Raw genomic sequence first — 6,942 nt, 5'->3', positions numbered from 1 at the left:
AAACTACCATCTTAGAAGTTAGCGTCATTCTCCAAAAGGACTAGAATTTGGAGTGGTAAACCGTTGATTCGAGATGAGAGTGAACTCCAGTCTCCACCCTACTTGCTACAAAATGTGAGGTTTGTCCAAGACTTAAGACAATAGATATTCTTGTGCTAAGATAATCATACTACAGATTTTAGTGTGTAAGCACATCCAATGGTCGACATGTTATGTTCAAATTGGGCCCAAGGACAAATTGTAATAAATAATTTAAACAAAGGTTTGCTCAAGGAGGAGGGGGTTCGAGCATCTATAACCGAAGCCCAAAACGGCCTTAGAGAAGAAAAGATAGGCCGCTAAGGGTTGTAAGTGCCTCGAGCAGAAGCACAAAAATGGTAAAAGGACTAAAACTGAGAGAGTGACCCGTAAAACACGAGGCGCCTCTCTCACATTTCCTCACCGTCCACCTCGGTGACACAAAAAACTAAGCGACTGCCCCTCCCGCCCAAATCCGCCGCCAGTCGTCGCTGGCGCCGCCGTTCTCCCCTCCCCATGCCGGAATGGCACCAGATCTCGTTCCAGCTTGCCCACAGGAGTTTTCCGCCATCGCGACCCGATTCGACCCTCGCGCCGCCTCCAATGTCGCGGAAGCGGTTGGGCCATGCCAGGCGCGGTGCGAGCGGCGGTAGCGACCACCAAGGCCATCGGCAAGTCCTCGGTCATGGGCAAGCCACCCCTTGTGCCGGTATTGAGCGGCCCACGATCGCGGAAGCCAACGGCGACGATGCAAGCCCACTCATAGTTGGTGGCGGAGACGGAGAAGAGGAAGGCAGTGGCGGCATCGACCTCGATGCCTATACGCAAGGCCAAGGCGTCGCCGGCGTCCTCAACGACCACACGTTCTCCCTCTTCCGTGGCGACCGGCACAACTCGTCCCCGAGTCACCGCCCGCGACGTGATCAATGAAATGCCCGAGTCTCAAGCTAGTGCGACCCAGTTTGGAGTCGCCGAATTCATGTCCCAATTGGATTCTACACACACTCAAGGGCTTGATGACCTCCACTTCGGTGACGGTGATAGTTACGGCGATGCTTAAGCTGAGGAAGTGGTGGCTGAGGAAGAAGAGGCCTAGCAAGATGGGGCCGAGGAAATGGTGGCTGAGGAAGAAGAGGCCTAGCAAGATGGGGCCGAGGAAGTGGTGACCGCACCATCATGTTCATGAATCCTAGCTCCTTGGATGATAAGCTAGGGCATATTGGGATATCACTCGCCAAAGATCTTGGCTCGAGAGTGGTGGTGGTGGTGATGGTGGTTGAGGTGGCCGAGATGGTGGTGGCCTCGACAACATAAACATGCTATGGTGTTTTTGGATCAAACTTGATCGATGTGATGTTTTTTGGATAATATTTATGCATGTTAGAACTTTGTGTGTTTGGAGAACCAACATGTGGTTGGATGGTTAGGAGGGCACCCCAAGCCCACCAGAGTTTAAATTCCAGATTTAACACTTAGGTGTCTCATTAAAAGCGGAATATTTTTTAGTGGGAGGCGACGTCCCCGTCGACAGCGAGGCATCCGTGGTGACTTCGTCAATTTCAAGACCCGCAGATCAGTTATTGGACTTACTCTCTCGAAGGTGCTCATATGGGTAGGGTGTGCGTGCGTTTATAGAGGTGAGTGTATGTACGTATGTATGAGCGGTTGCGTCTGTATTGTACTCGTGTTTCGCAAAAAAATACTTTATGTGTTTGAGATGTTTCAAAAATAAATTATTTTAGTCCTTTAAGATATATAAGGTTCCAAACTTGCGGCAACCATTTAGATGACTAAATTTATTATCATCTATTTTTATTCATCGTTTTGTCCTTTAAATTATAAGGGTTTGATTAAAGATGCTATTATAAAGCATGGAGAAACGCTCATCACACAATTTTGGGGTCGGCAGGCAGTTTGAGAAGTCCGTTTCTAGGTTGCCTCTCGGCCACTGGCAGTACCCCTATCCAACCTCTCTTGCGTGTGCGAGGAGAAAAGTTCATCGACTCGAGCCTATCTGAACAAAGACGTGAGAGGGACCCGGTCGCGGAAAGAGGTTAGCAACTGCGCACGTTTGATTCTTCTCGTCGAGAACGTGATTTTGGCTCTGTGATAGTGTGGTAGGAGCATCTCACATGGCATGAGCGCCCATATGATGACGGCGAACCCAGGCACTCGCTCATGTTCAGTCCATTGCTTCCTGTCGCCAGCTAGATTGGATTTTCAGTGTCATTTAGAAGATGAAAGGTCACTGGGATTTGATTGTTTAAACTACTTTTTGTGCAAAGATACTGGTAGAGCGATGGGATTTATAATTATAAGAAATCAATCAACATACACAAAAGAAGCTATGAGAAATAGGTTTCATTTGGTTGCAGCGTTCTTCCTCCTAGAGGAGGCCGTGTGAGGTATATGCTAGATATCATTTGGTTTTAATTGGTCGCAACCTATATATTTAATCAATTGAATCCAGAAAAACATCTAAAGTATATTACCCTGCACCGAGTTTTTTTCGACAACTGTGCAGTAGGGAAAAAACCCTACTGTTTGTCAATTTTTATATATAAGCGGATAATGTACAAATGGGAGGAGTTACAGATACAAGCTAGCTATCAGTTCATAAAGTATCAAGCCAAGATTGCATGCCATCTTTCAAGATAGGCCTAGCCCTATGGAGATTAATGCCACAAAAAAATTTGGATTTAGATATACAGGTCGTAATGCCAGGAATAATGTCCTTGAAGATAAATCCATTCCGTTGATCCCAGAGACTCCAGCAACCGGAGATGATAATTTTCATTATGAATTCCATCTTGTATCTGTGGCATGCATCAGAGATCATGTCTACTAGCAGTAAATCTGTGTTCCACTCGATGCCAATGGCCCACCTGAAACTTTGGCTAAAAGAGCATTCAAAGAAGAGGTGCATAAGTGTTTATTCTGGGCAACTGTCGCATAGAATGCAGTTCTTGAATTGAACAAAGAATTTTTTCTTGCACATTAAGTCTTTTGTGTTGAGTATGTTGTTCATGAGTAACCAAGTAAAGTATTTTTTGTCTCGGAATATTGCAAGTCTTCCATAGATCCAGAATTGGTTTTGCGACCTCATGATTACCAATGAGAGCTCTGTAGACTTTTTTTGTAGAGAAATTTGCCTCACTTTGAAATTTCATGTGTCAAATTGATCAGTAATGTCTACTTCATGTAAATCCAACTGTAACTCTCGAAGTTCTTGGTGGGCTTCAGTAGAGACTGGTAGATGAAATAGGTCATATATAACATCCATATTGATGGCATCATGAATAATATTGATCTTGTCATTCTTGGCAAATGAGAATAAGCGAGGGTATTCTCGCTATTTGATATAACCATCATCACATTTATCATACCATAATGAGACCGATTTTCCATTGTATACAGTGCATGAGGTTATTTCTCTGAAATCGTCCATCAAGGCAAGGCAATCTTTCCACCCTGAAGGAGCCTTTATGTGTGCAGAAGTAAGGAGTGTTGTTATTGTAGTAATATGCTTGCCATACAAGGTTCACCCATGGAATGTCATGATGGTTATAAAATTTGAATAAGTTTTCATCATGAGAGCTTTGTTATGGGTTGTTAGATTGAGAACACCCAAACCGCCTTGGTCCTTTGGTCTGCAGATCATATCCCAGCTGGCCAGACATTTTTCTTGAGTAGATTCATATTTTTTTGGCCCGTAAGAATTGCCTTCCACTCTTCTCAAAATGTATAAATATAGTAATAGGAATCTTGAGAGTGCACATTGCAAACATAGGGATACCGTTCAATGTAGTGTTGAGTAGTGTCAGCCATCCTGTATATGATAGCATAGATAAAATACCAGAGTCATTTATGCAATCTTGACACAGGTGGCATAAGATCATCAATCGATGGTTTGGTGGTGCCCAAAGGAAGGCCTAAGTATGTAAATGGTAGGCTCTCCGCTCTGCATCCAAAGAATTTGCCAAATCATTAGCCTCCTGTGCAAGTGAGACATGTGCGCAGGCGTCGTATATTTTTTGTGTTTGCGGTATTTTTTACTTTGTTGTTTTACTATTTTTTGTTTGCTTTTGGCTATTTTCAAGGCAGATGTTTTATCATTTTTTAGATATTTTATCCCTTACATACTTTTTCAAATGGTCCACGAAGCGAAGAGTGCTGCGATGTCACATAGTTTTCAGTGCCCAAAGTTTCATAGGGATAAAGAAAAAGAGACATATGTCAAAGAATCAAAAAAATTCAAAGTTGAACAAGAGTTTCCCTAGGTCACACCAAATCGCTAGTACAAAATAAATACACGGGAAAATGTTCAGTGGCCATGGTTTTGGGGTTTGTCACGGCATTTCGATCACAAACGTGAGGTACTCAAACCAAACATTTGTGCCATGTGAAAACAAAGCAAACAGTGGAAAAAATAAACCATGTCCTTAGTGCAATACTGACATATGATAAATTAGAAACCTGTTTTCGATGAACTATACAAACTAAATTTTTTTTGCCGTCGGTGGTGTCATTGCATCTATGTTGGAAGCCAGGCCCTGGGACGAGTCCACCAACAGCTCTTCCATCTTCATAAGTAAAATGCATAAGAAAAGAGAAAAGGTTCTAAATATGAGTAAGTAAATCTTAGATTAACCAAAGTAAATACCAAATTAAACACTAGACTAACCATATACAAATAATAGTCCATCCTTATCTACAAATCCAACATAATAGTAGAATAGAAGCCTTTTGATGATAAAAGCTCAATATAATCTTATGGTACAATGTAAACATACGAAAATTAAGATGGCAAAGTAAAATGCCAAAGTAAACCTTTGGTTAAATTGATCCTAAGTGAACTTTTGATTAAAATGTAAACAAATGAGCGTATTAGAGGAGGTGTTGTAGGCATGTAGGGCTCTCCCACTAGTACAGAATAACCTACCGCTCATGTGTGGAATTTGACTACTAGTTACATGCTCAACACTCATATGCTAGGTACTAGTCGCATGCATACCTGGCATACTGCCAATAAAGTATTAGTTGCGTGCGCTGGTCTGATCCGCTACCAGTGTGTTTTTTACAATAAAAAAACTGGGATCATGATGAGCGTAGATTGCACACCGTTGGGGAACCCCAAGAGAAAGATGTGATGAGCACAGTAGCAAGTTTTCTCTCAGTAAGAAATCAAAATTTAATCGACCAGAGTGGGAGAAAGGCGTGACTTCTGAAGGTGTTGCTAGCTGACTTGTGATAGGGCGCACTACCTGACAAGGGGTTAACTTATCAATGCCTACGGATTGTAGACTTAGGGTTTCGTAAGAAGTAGAGGGCAAGTAGATCTCGAAGATTTCAGCCGAAAAAGGTGTTTTGACTAAAGTTACGGTGGCTCTGTTGACAATAGATTTGATCCTTTTCTCTTCCCTCGGCTCCCCTTTATACAGGAGGTGGAGCCGAGGCTTTTCGTGTCGTATAAGTTATAAACTATGAGAGGCTATCGAGCATTTTCTATATTGCTACATCATTCCTAATACAGCTCTATCTTCCTTATCCGAAGTTTGCTGGGCTTCGGGCTTCCAAAGCTTCGGGTCGTGGGCCTCACATCTTCTCCGGATAACCCGGGTACTTTATTCGTCATGCCTATTTGGCATACCTATGTCACTATCAGCGTCAGTAACAACGTGGAACCTGCACACAACACAACCAAAATACTTTTCCCCAACTTACAGTGAGGTTGTCAATCTCACCGGTTTTGCTGAACACAAATGATTAAATGTATAGTGCGGAAAGAGATGTTTGCAATGAAATTAAAGAGAATAGTGCTTGCAGTAAGTAAACAGAACATGATGATTTTATCAGTGTAAAAGAAAGGACCGGGGTCCACAGTTCACTAGAGGTGTCTCTCCATAAAGATAAATAACATGCTGGGTGAACAAATTACAGCTGGGCAATTGATAGAATAAAGATCATACATGACAAGATGATTATTATGAGATTCGTTTGGGCATTACAACATAATACATAGACCGTAATCCAACTACGTCTATAACTAATAATCCACCTTCCGGTTATCATCCAAACCCCTTCAAGTATTAAGTTGCAAGCAACAGATTATCGCATTAAGCAATATGTGTAAAGTAAATAATAGAATTACCCTTGTATAAAACATTGTTGTTTTCTCCCTAGTAACAACATCACATCTACAATCTTAGAAGTTATTGTCACTCTTCCAGAAAACTAGAGGCATGAACCTACTATCGAGCATAAATACTCCCTCTTGGAGTCACAAGCATTTACCCGGCCGGAGCAACGACTACAAGATCACAAATAACATATGACAAATATATGATCGATCTCAACATAGTATTCAATATTCATCGGATTCCAGCAAACACAACATGTAGCATTACATAAAGATGATCTTGATCATGATAGGCAGCTCACAAGATCTAAACATGAGGCATAAATTGGAGAAGACATCCATCTAGCTACTTCTATGGACCCGTAGTCCAGGGATGAACTACTCACGCATCACTTCGGAGGCGGGCATGGCGATGTAGAGGCCTCTGGTGATGATCTCTCCCTCCGGCAGGGTATCGGGAAGAGCTTCAGAACCCTCCCGAGCTAGGGTCGGCGATGGCGGCCGCAACGAAACTTTTCGTGCATGGAGGCTCGGGTGTTTAGGTTTTTCCTGAGATCGTGAATAAATAGGCGGAAGGGCGAGGTCAGCGGACGCCTGGGGGGCCCACACCACCCCTTGGCGTGGGCCCACCCTTGGCCGCGCCATGGGGTGGTCTGGCTGCCCTGTGGCGCCTCTTCTTCCCCCTCTGGACTTCGTCTTTGTTACGGTAAAATATTGACTTCGCCTTTTGTTTCGACCAATTCCGAGAATATTTCATGTACAACTTTTCTGAAATACAAAATAGC

Source organism: Lolium rigidum, chromosome 7 (assembly GCF_022539505.1).
Source record: "Lolium rigidum isolate FL_2022 chromosome 7, APGP_CSIRO_Lrig_0.1, whole genome shotgun sequence".
Taxonomy (NCBI): domain Eukaryota; kingdom Viridiplantae; phylum Streptophyta; class Magnoliopsida; order Poales; family Poaceae; genus Lolium; species Lolium rigidum.
Note: the sequence above shows the minus strand (reverse complement) of the source record.